This window comes from Tachyglossus aculeatus, chromosome 10 (genome assembly GCF_015852505.1).
Source record: "Tachyglossus aculeatus isolate mTacAcu1 chromosome 10, mTacAcu1.pri, whole genome shotgun sequence".
Lineage (NCBI taxonomy): Eukaryota > Metazoa > Chordata > Mammalia > Monotremata > Tachyglossidae > Tachyglossus > Tachyglossus aculeatus.
Window position 1 is genome coordinate 4,842,091 of NC_052075.1, and position 19,055 is coordinate 4,861,145.

The window sequence follows — 19,055 nt, forward strand, 5'->3', positions numbered from 1 at the left end:
CCCTATGGCTCACTACCTTTTCGCGGAGAGGGGGACACACAGTCCCTATGGCTTGCTACCCTTTTTAGGGGGGACACAGTCCCCGTGGCTTGCTACCCTTTTCTGGGGGGGACCCAATCACTATGGCTCGCTACCTTTATGGGGACGGTGGGGGGGGGGGGGGAACAGGTCCCAGTCACCCCTTCCCCAGGACCTTCATCATCACCATCCCCCACTGGGGCTCAGACAGAACCCCTGGACTGTTGTAGGCTCCACCCCAGGTCCCGCAATGGGGGTGGGGGGTTCTTGGGGGGCGGGCTGCATTGGGCCCAGCTTTGTGCAGCGGGAGGAGGGGGAGGGAGGGATGGGGAGGAGGAGGAGGAGGGGCCGCAGGAGGAGGAGGAGGAAGGATGGATGGAGGGAGGAGGAGGAGGAGGAGAGGAGCCGGTGGCTGAATGGCAGGTGAAGCGCGCATGGTGGGCTCCGGGTTGGGGGGGCCGAAGGAGGGGAGGGGGCTCCCCAAGCTGGGATGGAGACTCGGGGGGAGGGGGTTTCCAAGGGGAAGCCCAGGTTCCCCCCTTGGCCCAGGCCGGAGGGGCTGCGCGCCCCCGGTTGGAGAAGGACCAGGCTTTTGCGCGCAATAGGGGGGGCTGGGGGCTGGGGGCCTGGGGGCCTGGGGCCTCCCCATCGCCCGCCCAGGCCTCGGCCCCCCTGAGCCCGGGCCCGGAGGGGCTAGGGCACCTTGCCCTGGCCGGGCTGCCCACCGGAGCCTCCCCCTTGCCCCCCACTGCCCCCATCCCACCGGGAGAAGGAAGCCGGCCAAGGTAAGGGGCCACTGAGAGGGGCCACCCGGGGGGCTCTCCGCAAGCAGGACGCACTCGCCTTGCCCATCCCAAGCGCTTAGTCCAGTGCACTGCACACAGTAAGCGCTCAGTAAATACGACTGAAGGAAGGGATGAATCCATCCAATTCCGGGCCGGAGCGTTTTGAGGAGGGGGCCCTGGAGGAGGGGATGTCTGGGTTGGCCCCCTGTCCATCCCCCCTTCCCCCCAATCTGGCCTGGGGTCTTCTAGACTGTGAGCCCTCTGTGGTCTCTATTTGGGACCAAATTGTACTTTCCAAGCGCTTAGCACAGTGCTCTGCCCACACGGTGGCCTAATGAATAATACTAATGAATTTGTTGCTGAACTGTACTTTCCAAGCGCTCAGTACAGTGCTCTACACACAGTAAACGCTCAATAACTACTATAGAATAATGAACAATAGTAATGAATTTATTGCTGAACTGTACTTTCCAAGCGCTCAGTACAGTGCTCTACACACAGTAAACGCTCAATAACTACTATTGAATAATGAACAATAGTAATGAATTTATTGCTGAATTGTACTTTCCAAGCGCTCGGTACAGTGCTCTACACACAGTAAACGCTCAATAACTACTATAGAATAATGAACAATAATAATGAATTTATTGCGGAATTGTACTTTCCAAGCGCTCAGTACAGTGCTCTACACACAGTAAACGCTCAATAACTACTATAGAATAATGAACAATAACAATGAATTTATTGCGGAATTGTATTTTCCAAGCGCTCAGTACAGTGCTCTGCACACAGTAAGCACTCATTCATTTATTCATTTAATCGTATTTATTGAGCGCTTAATGTGTGCAGAGCACTGTACTAAGCGCTTGGGAAGTACAAATCGGCAGCAGATGGAGATGGTCCCTGCCCAACAACGGGCTCACAGTCTAGAAGGGGGAGACGGACAAAAAAACAAAAATAAGTAGACAGTCAATAAAGACCATTGAATAATGAATAATACTAATGATTTTGTTGCTGAATTGTACTCTCCAAGAACTTAGTTCAGCGTTCTGCACAGAGTAAGCGCTCAGTAAATGTGATTGAATAATACTAATGAATTTGTTGCTGAATTGTACTTTCCAAGCACTTAGTTCAGTGTTCTGCACACAGTAAGTGCTCAATAAATACCATTGAGTAATGAATAATACTAATGATTTGTTGCTGAATTGTACTTTCCAACAGCTTAGTACAGTGCTCTGCACACAGTAAGTGCTCAATAAACATGAATGAATGAATGAATGAATGAATGAATGAATGAATGAATGAGTCCCTTCAGGGCAGGCAGCCCTTCTGGCCCAGATCCAGGCAACAGTAGCCACCCACCCTGGAATAATAATAAATTAATAATGATAATATTTGTGAAGCGCTTACTGTGTGCCAAGCGCTGCTGTAAAGCACTGGGTTAGATACAAGATAATCAGGTTGTCTCATGTGGCTCATGGTCTTAATCCCCATGTTACAGATGAAGGAACTGAGGCACAGAGAAGTTAAGTGGTTTAGCCATAGTCACACTGCTGACAAGTGGTGGATCCAGGATTAGAACCCATGACCTCTGGCTCCCAAGCCCCAGAGGGGAACCAGATAGGGGAAAACTGGGGGTGGGGAGTGTCCATCCCCGGGCAGGGAAGAGGAAGCCCCCAACAACAAGCTGGTTCCCACCCTGGCACTTCCCACCCAGATCTCAGTTGACTGTCTCGTCTCCACCTCGGCGCTTAGCATAGGGCCCTGCACATGGTAAGCACTTACCAAATAGCACTGTTGTTCATTCAGTGATATTTATTGAGTGAACAACAGTGCTATTTGGTAAGCATTTACTGTGTGCAGGGCACTGTGCTAAGCACCAAGTGGTTAGCAGCAGGTGACCTCTCCACCAGGGAGAAATTTGGACAAGGTCTCACTTGGGTTTTCCAGAGTGGAGGGTTGGGGGCATTCTGGTCTCTTTCTGGGGCTCCCTAAGGGGTCAGGGGGCTCTCAAGATGCGTGGCTCGAGAAGCAGCATGGCTTGAGAAGCAGCGTGGCTCAGTGGAAAGAGCCCGGGCTTTGGAGTCCGAGGTCATGGGTTCGAATCCTGGCTCTGCCACTTGTCAGCTGTGTGACTTTGGGCAAGTCACTTTACTTCTCTGGGCCTCAGTTCCCTCATCTGTAAAATGGGGATGAAGACTGTGAGGCCCCACGTGGGACAACCTCATCACTTTGTAAACCCCGCCCCCCCCCCCCCCCAGCAGCTTAGAACAGTACTCTGCACATAGTAAGTGCTTAATAAATACCATTATTATTATTATTATTATTATTGTTTTGATGGTGGTCATACCTGTCTGCTTTCTGGTTATTGTTTCTGGTAATCTCCCCCTTCTGCACCCCAAGCCTGCTTTGCTCATTGTGGACAGTGAATGGGTGTCCCAACTCTGTCATCCTGTGCTCTCCCAAGTGCTTAGCACAGTAGTCTGCACACCGTAGCACTCAATATATACAATTAATCGATGGCTTTCTGTCAGGAGTGCGGACTCCAGGTGCTGCTTTTCAGCTCCTTTGGAGTGCATTTCCCCCGACCCCCTTTCAGTAACCCCCGACTTTATGAGTATAGGTGTATGTGAGACACAGAGAGGAGAGGGTCAGGGAATACAATTGAGCTTTGTTATCCAATGAGTTGGGTGGTTCGGCGCTGTGCTCTGAGTAATCTTCATCCCATAGGCTGGAGTGTTGAACATAAATACTGTGCTGGTCACGGTACCCGCCACATTGTTTCTGTGGTTCTAGTCGTTGGCCACTTCTGAGCTGCAAGGGCACAATCCTAATGCCAAATAACTTTTCATTATTTTGTTTTTAGCCCAGATTTGCCTCCCCCCGCCCCCCCCCCCCCCCCCCCCCCCCCCCCCCCCCCCCCCCCCCACCACCACCACCAAGGAAACCTGGCCAATTTTTTTTTTCCTTTTTGTTGAAAGCTAATTTTTGTACTGTTGGTCTTAATGAAAAAAGAAAAAAAAGGCTGCTCATTCACCTCAAAGGGAGCTCTATTATGAAAGGCAGAGAGGAGACAAGGGAGAGTTCACCCAGTAACAGGAAGTGGCCACTGCCCTCTTAGGTCAAGGATTCCTGCCCCCTCACCATCTCTGACCAACCCTCCTTCTTTGCCCAAGAAGACTCGGAATCCCACTTGCTTATAGATGCTCCTCATCCTGCAGTGTGATTCCCAGGAGAGCAAATACCCCTCTGAACCTGTAGCACTTGGTTCTGGCCCTGAAGGGTGGGTTTGCCCTCATCTCCCCTGGACAGAACAAAACAGACGGAACTGTAGGAACTGTTTATTCCTTCCCTTTCCGCCCATGTGACTCATGAACAACTAATGTGCAAAAGAGTCGCCTTGATTTTTCCTAATTCACTTAAAACACACACACACACACACACACACACATGCGCATGCGTAACACACACCAAGAAACAATTCTGACCAAGGTATCCTGGCCTAGTGGAAAGGGCATGTCCTGGGAGCCAGCTGTGCTACTGGCATGTTGTGGGTAACCTTGGGCAATAATTTGGCCTCTCTGGACCTCAGGACAAGATTAAAATGCCTGTTCTTCCTCCCTCTTCGACTGTGAGGCTGCTATGGGTCAGAGATTTTCTCTGACCTGATTATCGTGCATCTTCTTCAGTGCTTAGTACATAGCGAACACTTAATACTTTGATACCCCACTGCCTGGTTCTTCTGTGCATGTCCTTATACTCTGTGGCTTACCCTGTCAGGAATTTATTGTAGTCTCGTCCCCACTAGATTGCAAAGTTCTCGAGGGTGGGGGTAATAATAATAATAATAATGTTGGCATTTATTAAGCGCTTACTATGTGAAAAGCACTGTTCTAAGTGCTGGGGAGGTTACAAGGTGATCAGGTTGTCCCACGTGGAGCTCAGAGTCTTAATCCCAATTTGACAGATAAGGTAACTGAGGCCCAGAGAAGTGAAGTGCCCCTTCCTTCCTCTCCCCCTCATCCCCCTCTCCATCCCCCCCCATCTTACCTCCTTCCCGTCCCCACAGCACCTGTATATATGTATATATGTTTGTACATATTTATTACTCTATTTATTTATTCTACTTGTACATATCTATCCTATTTATTTTATTTTGTTAGTATGTTTGGTTTTGTTCTCTGTCTCCCCTTTTAGACTGTGAGCCCACTGTTGGGTAGGGACTGTCTCTATATGTTGCCAATTTGTACTTTCCAAGCACTTAGTACAGTGCTCTGCACGTAGTAAGCGCTCAATAAATACTATTGATGATGACTTGCCCAAGTCACACAGCTGACAATTGGCGGAGCCGGGATTTGAACCTGTGACCTCTGACTCCAAAACCCGGGCTCTTCCCACTGAGCCATGCTGCTTCATGTCTACCAGCCCTATTGTCCTTTCCCAAGCTTTTACTACAGCGCTTTGCACATGGAAAGTGCTCAATAAAAAGCAAGACTTCCATTATTTTAAAACGTTTCCTAAGCTCCCGAGGGCACTGCGTCTCAGAGCTTCTGTGCATTTTTGGTCAGGGTTGGTTTGAATAAGGGGGTAACAAGGTGGCCTAATGTGGTCTTTGCCAGAAGAATCTCTTGGTCGCTGGCTTTGTTCTGGACCCTCGTTTCCTCCCGCTCCCCTCCAAGCACTGAGGCTTGAAAATGAGGAGGAAACCAGTAACGACTGTTCCAGAGAGAATGGATTCCTGATCCTCTGAAGTGCGAGGCTCCTGGTGGCTGTGAGATTTTGCACAATTTCCTAGAGTTGGAAGACAGGATTTGCAGGAAAAGTTCTGAATGAAGAGAATCCCTGCAGCACCTGTAGGTTGTAAGTTCCTTGTGGGCAAGGATCTTGTCTACCTACTCTGTTATACTGCACTCTCCCAGGGGCTTAGTGCAGTGCTTTGCACTTAATAAGTGCTCAATAAATACCACCAGTCAATCAATCAATCAATCGTATTTATTGAGCGCTTACTGTGTGCAGAGCACTGTACTAAGTGCTTGGGAAGTACAAGTTGGCAACATATAGAGACAGTCCCTACCCAACAGTGGGCTCACAGTCTAGAAGGGGGAGACAGAGAACAAAACAAAACATATTAACAAAATAAAATAAATAGAATAGATATGTACAAGTAAAATAAATAAATAAATGGAGTAATAAATATGTACAAACATATATACATATATACAGGGTATATATATATATATATATATATATATATTAGCATATATATGCTAATGATGGTGGTACTTAAGTACTTCTTGGGTACCAAGTACTCTGCTGAGTGCTGGAGAACAGCAACCATCAGTGGTATTTATTGAGTGCTTACTATGTGCCAAGCACTATACTAAGCGCTTAGGGGACACAATACAACAGTTACCAGATATGTTCCCTGTCCACAACAAGCTTACAGCCTAGAGGGAAGATATAAGATAAACCGGCACAGTTCCTGGCCCAAATGGGACTTGCAATGATGTTTTGCTCTATTTTACTCAAGCTCCAGATCCAGTAAGATGATGTTAAAAATCGTACCCCTTTCTGTTTGGTAAAGGGGCAGGCGATTGTCTGTGCTGTAGACAAAAACAAAACAGCAGGAGTCATAGCATTTATTGAGCGTAATGCACCATGCTTAACCCCCTTGGGAAATACAAAACAAAGAAATGACATGGTCCTTATCAGCAAGGAGCTTCCACCCTAAGAAGAGAGACAGACTAAAATCCAAATAAAACCCAAATCTCTACTTGATTGAAAGTTTTGGCGAATCGCCACTATTCTTTCTTCATGTTTGTTGGCTGACTGCCGTTTTCACCTGTTGCTCTCTCCATTCCTTTCATCTCCCGCTATGGAAACTCATTCTAACAGGTTTCGGGTTGACGTGCCACTGAATTTGAGCATTTGGCTGCTGTCAGGAACTAGAATGTTCATTTCAGATTACTAAAAGGTTTCTTTTCTCTAGATGCATTGGAGTGACTCCTCTAATTCATTCATTCAACATATTTATTGAGCGCTTACTGGGTGCACAGCACTGTACTAAGTGCTTGGGAGAGTATGATACAACAATAAACAGACACATTTCCCGCCCTCAGCGATTACTGTTAGGTCCCCATGCTTTCCCCTGTTCACATTATTTGCAAATAATTTTTGTCTATCTCCCCTATTAGGGAGTTAATAATAGTGATAATAACTGTGGTATCGAGAGCTTATTATATACCAACCGCCGTTCTGAGTGTCAGAGTAGATACAATTTAAGCTGATATGACACAGTCCCAATCTCCCCTGGAGTTCCTAGTTTTTGAGGGAGGGAGACCAGATAGCTAATCCCCATTTTTTTCTACAGATGAAGAAACCGAGGTCTAGAGAAGTTAAGAGACTTGCCCCAGGCCACACTGCAGGAAAATGGCAGAGCCAGGATCAGTGGGCAGGTTTCCTAGCTTTCGGGCCTGGGCCACACTCCTGGGAAGGTGTGTGGCTTGTGTTGTACTCTCCTGTCTGCCTTAGTTGCCCGCTGTGGCCTCAGTAGGCCTAGTCGATCCTGGTGTTGATGATATACGTGATCACACATCTCCGATCGCCCAAAATAATAATAATAATAATAATACTGAGGGTATTTGTTAAATGCTTACTATGTGCCAAGCACTGTTCTAAGTGCCGGAGGAGATACAAGGTAATCAGGTTGTCCTAAGTGGGGCTCACAGTCTTTAATCCCCATTTTACAGATGAGGTAACTGAGGCACAGAGAAGTTAGGTGACCTGCCCAAAGTCACATGGCTGACTAGTGGCAGAGTCGGGATTAGAACCCATGACCTCTGACTCCGAAGCCTGTGCTTTTTCCACTGAGCCATGCTGCTTCCCAAATCTATTCCCAGGAGTAGCCAGTGGCTCAAAAAGAAGGCAAAGCCTTTTGTATTGTATCTTTTATAACAATAATAATAATAATGAGAAGCAGCATGGCTCAGTGGAAAGAGCACAGGCTTGGGAGTCAGAGGTCATGGGTTTGAATGCCGCCTCCCCCACATGTCTGCTGTGTGACCTTGGGCAAGTCACTTAACTTCTCTGTGCCTCAGTTCCCTCATCTGTAAAATGGGGATTAAGACTGTGAGCCCCACATGGGACAACTTCATCTCCTTGTATTCCCCCCAGCGCTTAGAAGAGTGCTTAACACATAGTAAGCGCTTAACAAATACCAAAATTATTATTATTATTATCATTATTATAATGGCATTTGTTAAGCGCTTATTGTGTGCAAAGCACTGTTCTAAGTGTACACCATGTTTTATACCTTGTGTATAGATTCACATAGGAGTTTCTAGACTTCCCAGTCTTTATTTCAATCGAACACTTGGAGATCATTATCTTCCAATCAATCGATCTTCCCTTCTACTCCTTCCCCCCCAACCCCGTTTCCTAAAGCTATGCTAATTTGCTCTCTGAATGTCTGACCTGAAATCCCTTTGCTTTCTCTCTGCCCCTGTGATTGAGCTGTGTGCTGTCTGTCATTCATTCATTCATTCAATCATATTTATTGAGCGCTTATTGTGGGTAGAGCGCTTGGGAAGTACAAATCGGCAACATATAGAGACAGTCCCTACCCAACAACGGGCTCACAGTCTAGAAGGGGGAGACAGATGACAAAAAACAAGTAGACAAGTGTCAATACCATCAGAATAAATAGAATTATAGCTATATACACATTATTAATAAAATAGAGTAATAAATATGTACAAAGATCAGAGGCCCCGATCTCATCTGAACTAAACATTTGGCTTAGTGGAAAGACTGGATCTCATCCCCACTCTGCCACGTATCTGCTGTGTGATGGGAGCCCCCTCGCCCCTTTCCTGTGGTCCCTGGTGATGGGGGTGAAGTAAATGAGTTCTCTGGACAAGATCAGTTATGCCCGGTTGATCCTTGAGGCAGACTGTTTCTCTTAGATACCAATCTTGTGTCTACTCCCAAGAAACCATGGAGTCATTCTTCATCATCACCACCCATCACCATGAGAAGCAGCATGGCTCAGTGGAAAGAGCACGGGCTTTGGAGTCAGAGGTCATGGGTTCAAATTCCGGCTCCTCCAGTTGTCAGCTGTGTGACTTTGGGCAAATCACTTAACTTCTCTGTGCCTTAGTGACCTCATCAGAAAAATGGGGATAATGACTGTGAGCACCCTGTGGGACAACCTGATCAGCTTGTAACCCCCCCCAGCGCTTAGAACAGTGCTTTGCACATAGTAAGTGCTTAATAAATGCCATTATTATTATTATTATTGTTATGTTATTATCACTTTGTGCAAGTTACTCAACTTCTCTGTACCTCAGTTACCTCATCTGTAAAATGGGTAACTGAGGTGCCTCAATTACCTAATCTGTAAAATGGGGTTAAAGACTGTGAGCCCCACATGGGACAACCTGATTACCTTGTATCTCCCCCAGTGCTTAGAACAGTGCTTGGCACATAGTAAGTGCTTAACAAATACCATCATTATTATTATTCCTGTCTATTGAGCATGTACTTTGTGCACTACCCTGGCTCTGTGTAAGGGAAGCAGCATGGTCTAGTGGAAAGGCATGGGTCTGGGATTCCTCTGACTCCCTGGGTTCTAATCCCATCTCTGCCATGTGTCTTGTGACCATGGGAAAGTCATTTCACTTCTCTGTGCCTCAGTTACTTCATCTGTTGAATGGAGATTAATAATAATGATGGTATTTGTTAAGCACTTACTATTTTCCAAGCACTGTTCTAAGCTCTGGGAGCCCCATGTGGGACAGGGACTGTGTCCAACCTAATTACCTTGTATCTACTCCAGTGCTTGAGACATAGTAAGCGCTTAATAAATGCCACGGTTATTATTATTAATATTCATTCATTCAATCATACTTATAGAGTGCCTACTGTGTGCAAAGCACTGTACTAAGCGCTTGGGAGAATAGCCCATTGTTGGGTAGGGACCGTCTCTATATGTTGCCAACTTGTACTTCCCAAGCGCTTAGTATAGTGCTCTGCACACAGTAAGCACTCAATAAATATGATTGAATGAACAATAAACAGACCATTAAGAGGGGTAGGTAACATTCCCGACTGTGGAGTTTGAATTTTTCCATCCTGTGATCGTTACTCAACAACATACACTAACGAGCACCTGCTTTTGGGCAATAGATGTTGCAGGGTGCCTTGGTTTCTAGCTTGGGATTCCGGGGTGAAGTCTGTTTTGGTTCGACTTAGCTTTCATTTCCATGTTCGGGATCCTTATTGGCAGCGTATGAAATGGAAATGTTATTCTCAGAAATGAATTAATTTTGGTAGAAGCAGTTTTGTGTAACCGTGAGGTGGATAACCTCAAACACCCTTCAGAGTGGCATTGTGCAAAGAGGGCAACTAAGTGCTTTTCCTGCTCTAATTTCAGCCGGTCCTCTTGCTGTGGATACCCTTCCAGTTCTTGTGCGAATCTCTTAGATCATTTAGTTAACAGAGCACATACTGTTCAAGGAGTGGTGCCCTGTGCCCCACGGATATTGATATTTTCACTGCACTTTTTCTCCAAGAAGCAGTGTGGCCAACAGGAAAGAGCACGGGCTGAGAGTCAGAGGACCTGGGTTCTAATTCCAGCTCTGACACTTGCCTGCTGTGTGACCTTGGACAAGTCACTTCACTTCTCTGTGCCTCAGTTCCCTCATCAGCAAAATGGGGATTCAAAAAGAGAAGCAGCGTGGCTCAGTGGAAAGAGCCCGGGATTTGGAGTCAGAGGTCATTCATTCATTCATTCATTCAATCGTATTTATTGAGCGCTTACAGTGTGCAGAGCACTGTACTAAGCGCTTGGGAAGTACAAGTTGGCAACATATAGAAACAGTCCCTACCCAACAGCCGGCTCACAGTCTAGAAGATGGGTTCAAATGCCGGCTCCACCAATTGTCTGCTGTGTGACTTTGGGCAAGTCACTTAACTTCTCTGGGCCTCAGTTACCTCATCTGTAAAATGGGGATTAAAACTGTGAGCCCCCCCGTGGGACAATCTGATCACCTTGTAACCTCCCCAGCACTTAGAACAGTGCTTTGCACATAATAAGCACTTAAGAAACACCATTTAAAAAAAAAATACCTGTGCTCCCTCCTACATAGAATGTGAGCCCTATGTGGGACCTGATTATCTTGCATCTTCCCCAGTGCTTAGTACAGTGTTTGGCACATAGAAAATGTTTAAGAAATGCCACAAGTATTATAATTATTAATAATATCTTCTTGGCTAGTTTCTGGTATTGTGCATGCACGTTGTCCTTTTTTAAAGTTCAGTCCATTGTCGTAGTTTGGTCTGAGTTGTCTGTATCAGGGTTGCTCCGAGTTCCATTAGCTGGGCCTGGTTTTTTTAATGGTATTTGGTAAGCGCTTGCTCTGTGCCAGGCACTGTACTAAGCACTAGGTAGATACAGGCTAGTTAGGTTGGACACAGTCCGTGCCCCTCATGGGGCTCATGGTCTTAACTACCATTTACAGATGAGGTAACTGAGGCCCAAAGAAATGAACTGACTTGCCCAGGGTAACGCAGCAGACAATGGGTGGGAGTCAGGATTAGAACCTAAGTCCTTCTTGGCTCCCAGGCCTGTGCACTAGCCACTAGGCCACACTGCTTCCCTGGGTTGATCTCGACGTAGCTCTTCATAGTTTTTTGGGGGGCTCAGTAAATCACTTAACAAATACCATTATTATTATTATTATCATTATTCCAAACTCTTTAAGATGATTCAGATCCATCTCAGATCCATCCTGCTCAGGAGAAGCAGCATGGCTCAGTGGAAAGAGCATGGGCTTTGGAGTCAGAGGTCATGGGTTCAAATCCCAGCTCTGCCAATTGTCAGCTGTGTGACTTTGGGCAAGTCACTTAACTTCTCTGGGCCTCAATTACTTCATCTGTTAAATGGGGATTAAGACTGTGAGGCCCCCCGTGGGACAACCTGATCACCTTGTAACCTCCCCACCACTTAGAACAGTGCTTTGCACATAGTAAGCCCTTAATAAATGCCATTATAATTAATATTATTATTATCCAGGTTCCTCTCCACAGGATTGCATGGCTAATCAGTGGGGTAGAAGAGCCAGGGAAAAGTCCATGATTCCTTCAGCCATTCCCAAGCTACTGCAGAATTCTTAAGACCCAGGAATTTAGTTTTAATACAAAGGGAGAAGAAAGGCAAAAAGCCGTGTGGCCTGACCAAAATTAGATGGCCAGGGACTCAGAGGACCTGGGTTCTAAAATAAAACCCCTTTAGGTGGGAACTTTATGGTGGACAGGGACCGTGTCTACCAACTCGCTTATATTGTACTCTTCCAAGTGCATAAGATAGTGCTCTCCACACAGTAAGCGCTCAATAATACAACTGACTGATTCTAATGCTTGCTCTTTTCCTAGCCTGTTGGGTGACACCGGGCAAGTCACTTCACTTCTCAGTTTCCTCATCTGTAAAATTCTCCTTCCCTCTTACACTATGAGCTCCAACTGGGTCAGGGACTGTGTCTGAGCTGATTAAATTGTATCTACTCCAACACTTAGTACATACTTAGACCATAGTAAGCCTTTAACAAATGCCACAATTTGTTATTATTATCATTATTATTATTGTTATGATTATTAGAAAGGCCGGCCAGATATAAATATTTTTCCAACTCTAGTTATACAAGCTGCAGTAAATAGATGTTTTCATAAACACACAAAATTGAATAAGCACACAGACTTTCTTGGACCTGAACTCCAGGTTCACTGCCTGGAAGGAGGACAGCGAGAGGGAGGGAAGGAGGGAGGAAGAGAGAGGGAGTCTCCCGAATTTAAAATCTCAAGCCCACTTGCTATTTGGCTGGTTCCATCTCATTCCTTCTCCTTCAGACTGTAAACTTGTTGTGGGCAGGGATCTTGTCTACCAATTCTGTTATACTGTACTCTTCCAAGTGCTTAGTACAGTGCTCAGCACACAGTAAGTACTCAAATGTGATTGATTTCAGGAAGTGCCAATGTTCCAGGGGATTCTGGAAAATACGGTATTACTGGATCCTGGAAAATTTAGTAGTGGGGAAGGCGAACGCTGTAGGAATAAATTTACCGCCCTTTCTCAGGTCTCTTTGATTACCATTACACCAGCCATACAAACCCGAATGTTTCTGCCAACATCTTAGGTTTACATCCTCTTTGAGAGACTCCTCTGAGTCATGTTGACCAATCAGTGGTATTTATTGAGTGCTTACTATGTGCAGAGCACAGTACTAAGAGCTTGGGAGAGTACAATCCATAACGATCTTACAGTCTGGAGTATCTATTCAGGTGGCCTCCCTCTCCCCTCTGGCCTGAGGACGCGTTTGTTTTCTCTCTTGCATGGACTGGTTGACAGGCAAAGGAAAGCAAATCTGGTTAGCATTTCCCATCAGCATCACTGGCATTTATTGAGTGCCTATCATGCCCATTTCCCCACCCCCAGCTGCATACACCACTCTACCTTCCCCTCCACCCTTGGCTCTTGGCTCCTGCCCAAGCAGGAAGGAGAGCAAAATTGGCTACTAATTAGCCAGTTGACTTCCCAGTTGGTGGCATTGGCCTGGTGGGGGGTGTTGACTTATCCCTGGAGATGCTCAGAGGGAAGAAAGCTCAGATCTTCAAGGGGAATTCAGCGGGGGCAACACCCTGGGTGTTTTGAGAGCCTGGTGCCACATCTTAAGGAGGGTGGCTTTAACTGGGTTCTGTGGTGAATGTCCGTCAGGTCAGATTCAGAGACATAGATGCTAATTCCATAAGGGAAACTGGGACTCTTATGCCTATGGCTTCTAATTTTCACCCACAAAATTGCCTTTTTTCGGCGGGGAGAGGGAGGGAGACTTGGAGCCTCTCTGTTTCCCTCTTCCCAGGTGTCCATTTGGGGCTGAAAAACCCCAAATTGGGCCTTCCTAGTAGTAATAATAATAATGAGTGTGATATTTAAGTGCTGACTATGTTCCAAGCTCTGTAGTGAGCGCTGGGTTAGATAGAAGATAATCAGGTTGGATGCAGTCTGACCGACTGATTGTCTAAATAGAAAGGAGAACAGGGGTTGAATTTCCATTTTACAGATTAGGAAACTGAGGCCCAGAGACATTGAGTGACTTGCCCAACATCACCCAACGGGCTAGTGGAAGAGGCAGGATTAAAACCCACGTCCTCTGCCTCTCAGTCCCGTGTTCTTTCCACTTGATCACACTGCTTTCTGTCCCAATAACTCCTTGAAGCCTACTTATCATTCCCAAACTGCTTCTCCTGTACCCTTCCTCCAAATCCCTGCCCTGCCCCTCCCCACAATCCTCCTGAACTCACAGTCAGGCAAGGTTTAATTATGATGGCATTTATTAAGTGCTTACTATGTGCAAAGCACTGTTCTAAGTGCTGAGCACTGTTTTGAATGCCTACTGAGAACAGGACACTCTAGTAAGTGCTTGGGAAAGTACGACACAAAGAAGTGAGGCTATTCCAAGTCCAACACAGATTCCACGCTGAAACAGGAAAATCAGACATGAAGGCCTTTACACCCGGAATGGTATAAATAATTAACCAGATATCTAAACACAGGTGCTGAGGGGAATGTGAATACATGTATGAGCACTAGGGATGGGGATTTGGGATTAAGTGGGGATGGCTTCTCGGAGGGAGTGGGGTTTGAGGAGGGGTTTGAATATGAGGAGAGCTGTGGTCTGATGGATTTGGGGCGTTTAGGATGGAAAAGCAGCAAGGCCTAGTGGTTAGAGCGCGGGCCCGGGAGTCAGAGGACTTGGGTTCTAATCACAGCTCTGCCACTTGTCTGCTGGGTGACCTTGGGCAAGCCACTTCACTTCTCTGGGCCTCGGTTACCTCATCTGTAAAATGGGGATGAAGATTGTGATCCCCATGAGGGACAAGGACTGTGTCCAGCCTGATGATCTTATATCTACCTCAGCGCTCAGTACAGTGTCATGTACATAGTAAGAACTTAACAAATACCATTAAAAAAGGAGTTTCAATTTGAGCACCAACTTAAGCAGAGCATGGTACTAAAACTTGGGAAAGGGGATGAGAGTTGGTAGATGTGATCCCTACCCTCAAGGAGCTTACAGTTTGCTGTGTGCAGATTGATGACTAAACTTTTTTTATGGTATTTAAGTGCTGACTATGGTGCCACACATTGTACTAAGCACTGGGGTAGATACAAGCTAATCAGATTGGACACAGTACAAGTCCAACATGTGGGTCACAGTCTTCGTCCCCATTTTACAGATAAGGGAAATGAGGCACAGAGGAGTGAAGTGATTTGCCTAAGATTACACAGCAGACAAGAGGCAGAGCCAGGATTAGAACCCTGGACCAGAATCTAACCACTAGGCCATGCTGCTTCTCAAAGTAGGGGAGGATCAAGTAAAGGTGGAGAAAAAAATTCACCAAAACAAGCGATAGCAAGGTGGGATGGTCTGAGCCCCTGTTTTAGAAGCTCGAAAACATTCTCACGGGGGATTGTGTCTGTTTACTTTTCTGTTTTACTCTCCCAAGTGCTTACAGTGCTCTGCACACAGTAAGTGTGCAATAAATGCAATTGAATGAATGAATTAAAGTTCCAGGATCTCGTTTCTGAGCACGGCAGGGAGGTGTGGAAGTGGCAGCAGCCCCAGCTTCTAGTTCAGTGGAGGACAAGTCCACTACAGCTTGCTTCCTGACAAGACCCATCCCTCCTGCCGAGTGAAAACCTTTGTCAGATCTGAGCCACATGGGTCCGTCCGCACTGTTGGCAAGCAGGATGAGCGTTATCCCTGGACAGATGGACAAGCTAAGCCTCAGAGAGGTCACGTTCTTTGACCTGAATCCCCAGCGGATCTTGGAGAGGAGGGCTGGCAATCAATCGTGGCACTTTTGAGCTCTTGCTGTGTGCAGAGCACTGTACTAAGTGTTTGGGAGAGTAATAATAATAATTGTGGTATTTGTTAAGCACTTACTATGTGCCAGGCACTGTACAAAGCACTGGGTTGGATACAAGACAATCGGGTTGGATACATTCCCCATCTCACACGGGGCTCACAGTCTTAATACCCGTTTTTTAGAGAAGGGAATTGAGGCACAGAGAGGTGAAGTGTCTCGCCCAAGGTCACTCAGCAAACAAGTGGCTGAGCCGGGATTAGAACCCGGGTCTTTCTGACTCCCAGGTTCGTGTTCTATCCACTAGGCCATGACAGAGTTGGCAGATACGATCCCTGCCCACAAGGAGCTTACAGTCAAGAGAACTCACCAGCCAGCCCCTTCCCCACTCACACCACCATTTCCAGCAGGCTTTGAAGCCTGAAAAAGGAGGAAAGCTTTTTTTTTTTTTCAATTTTAAATCCTGGATTGAAAGGAAGAAGAGAACAGTGACAGAGAAGCGACGTAGCCCGGTGCACAGAGCACAGGCCTAGGAATCAGAAGTCAAATGGCAGAGCTGGGATTTGAACCCAGACCCTCCTGACTCCTCAGCCCGTGCTCTATCCACTAGATCACGATGCTTGAATGAGCTGCTATGTGAGCTCGTTACAGTCAGGGAATGTGTGTTTATTGTTATATTGTACTCACCCAAGTGCTTAGTACAGTGCTCTGCACACAGTAACTGCTCAATAAATATGATTGAATGAATGAATGCATAACATGGTTCTAAGGGCATGGAACAGTGCAGCGGAATCCATTTAGAGAAGGGGAAGAAGTGGCTATAATAATGATAATAATGATGGTATTTGTTAAGTGCTTACTATGTGCAAAGCACTGTTCTAAGCTCTGCTCTAAATCTGGAGCCCAGACTGAGCCCCCTCCTTCCTCTCCCCTTCCTCCCCATCTCCATCCCCTCCGCCTTGCCTCCTTCCCTTCCCCACAGCACCTGTATATATGTTTGTACGTATTTATTACTCTATTTATTTATTTATTTTACTTGTACATATCTATTCTATTTATTTTATTTTGTTAATATGTTTTGTTTTGTTCTCTGTCTCCCCTTCTAGACTGTGAGCCCACTGTTGGGTAGGGACTGTCTCTATGTGTTGCCAACTTGTACTTCCCAAGCGCTTAGTATAGTGCTCTGCACACAGTAAGCGCTCAATAAATGTGATTGATTGATTGATTGATTGGATATCTATAGGAGCTAGTACTTAATAGTAGTAGTATTAAAATCAGCGTGTGTAGACATGCTACAAGTGGTTGTGCTTGCTCAGGTGTAGAGCTGCAGCAGTGTGTAGGTCTGAAGAGGTAGTTTTGGGGGTTGTTATTGCCTGGTGCGGGGAGGGGCGATGAATCTGGGAAGGCTTCTGGACGAGATGTAATTTCACCCTGGGGTTTTGTCAGCAAGCAATCGGTGGGAGGGTGGAGGGGAGCCCAGGCTGCCCCCTCCTAATGTGTGTGTCCAGCCAAACCCTACCCAAAGACCCAGTCTCTCTGGAACGTTTCTGCCTCCTGGGTTTTTCTGGCCTCTCCCCGGAGGAAGAAGAATTGTTGGTGTTTCCTAAGGGAAAAAAAAACCCACAAAACTCTTTCCAACGTGCCATTATTTTGTTGTGATTCAGCTTCCTAATGAAATCATTCCTGGCTCAGAGCCTTGGAAATTCATGTCAGACTCCCCTTTCAGCCATTCTCCGGGGCCGCCCTGCGTTTCTTCCCAATACCGTTTCCCCTGCAAGGACAGTGAAAGCTGTCACAAATCACGCTGTCCCAAATATTTAACGATACAAGGGCGGGCGGGGCGTTTCTCCCCCCCCCCCCCGCCCAGGCAGGCAGTCTGTGAAAAGGAAAAACAAAATAAACTTCTGGCAGGGCTCCAGCTTGTCTGCTGTTCGGCTCGCATTCAGGTTTGGAACAGCAACAGTTCCTGCAGTTTGGGGATTACCTTCCCCCTATGGCACCCCCCACCTCCAGTCACCCCTCCAAATAGGAGCAATTTATGGGTTTGTTTTTTGTTTTTATAGCATTTGTAAGCACTTACAGTGTACCAGGTACCGTTCAAAGCGTTAGGGTAGATTACAAGGTTGGACACAGACCCCGTTCTATATGGGGGTCTTAATCCCCATTTTGTAGATGAGGGACCTGAGGCCCAGTGAAGTGACTTGCCCAAGGTCACACAGCAGACAAGTGGCAAAGCCAGGATTAGAACACATTCTCTATCCACTAGGCCAGTGTGCATCCAGGTAGATGTTACATCTTTGCCTTTAGAAAGTCCTTTGGAGGAACCTTGTCTACAGGCAGAGCTGAGTTTGCCCAGGGGGGAATACCAGGGGCTGAAGTGGTCCTGGGGCGGGGGGGCGGGTGTCATCTCAATCACGGCTTTTCAAGGAAACTGGGTGATTTGGGTCAAGGTCTTACCCTCTCTGTGCTTTAGCCTCTCAGTTGACAACCACAGCGATAGAACAGGGGCCTGGGAGACAGAAGGCCATCTTATAAAATGGAGATTAAGATTGTGAGTCCCACTTGGGACAGAGATTGTTTCCAACCTGACCATTAGAACAGTGCCTGATAAATAGTAAGCGCTTAACAAATTCCACTAAAATAAAACGGGAAGGCCTGGGGGGGTGGGGGGGGGGAGCAATTTTATTCATTCTTATAACTCTATCTGTAGGTCTATCTTCCCTATTAGAGTTTAAACTCCTTGTTGGCAGGAAGCCTGTCACTTCATTATTTTGTATTTCTCCAAGCCTAGGCATAACTGTAGGGGTGGTGATTTAATCATTATTAAAGCAGCGTGGCTCAGTGGAAAGAGCCCGGGCTTGGGAGTCAGTGGTCATGGGTTCTAATTCCGGCTCCGCCACATGTCTGTTGTGTGACCTTGGGGAAGTCACTTAACTCCTCTGAGCCTCAGTTACCTCATTTGTAAAGTGGGGATTAAGACTGTGAGACCCCGTGGGACAACCTGATCACCTTGTACCCCTTGCCCCAGCACTTAGAACAGTGCTTTGCACATAGTAAGTGCTTTACAAATGCCATTATTATCATTATTTTTATTGTAACTTGCCAAGCGCCTAGTACAGTGCACTGTTTTAGGTGGGTGCTTAATAAATGCTGTTACTATGACTTGATTTACCCCCAAATCTGAAGTCCTCTCCAAGCTCTAGGCCCTTGCATCACAAGTGTCTGGGAAGCAGAGTGGCCTAGTGAAAAGAGCACAGGCTTGATAGACAGAGGGCCTGGGTTTTAATTCTGGCTCTGCCACTTGTCTGCTGTTTAACCTTGGGCAAGTCACTC

General features: G+C 46.5%; 1 protein-coding gene across 2 annotated transcripts in view; it reads left to right on the forward strand.

Annotated features, from left to right (window-relative positions):
- Positions 1-418: 418 nt before the first annotated feature.
- Positions 419-19,055, forward strand: part of PDE4B (phosphodiesterase 4B) — a 325,166-nt gene continuing 306,529 nt past the window's right edge. Inside the window, exon 1 of one of the 2 annotated variants that reach the window (XM_038752358.1) lies at positions 419-441. The gene's annotated coding sequence lies outside the window, so the exon portion shown is untranslated. Of the gene's footprint in view, positions 442-784; positions 804-19,055 lie in introns of those variants that run through there. The other variant, XM_038752359.1, reaches the window with a different exon arrangement.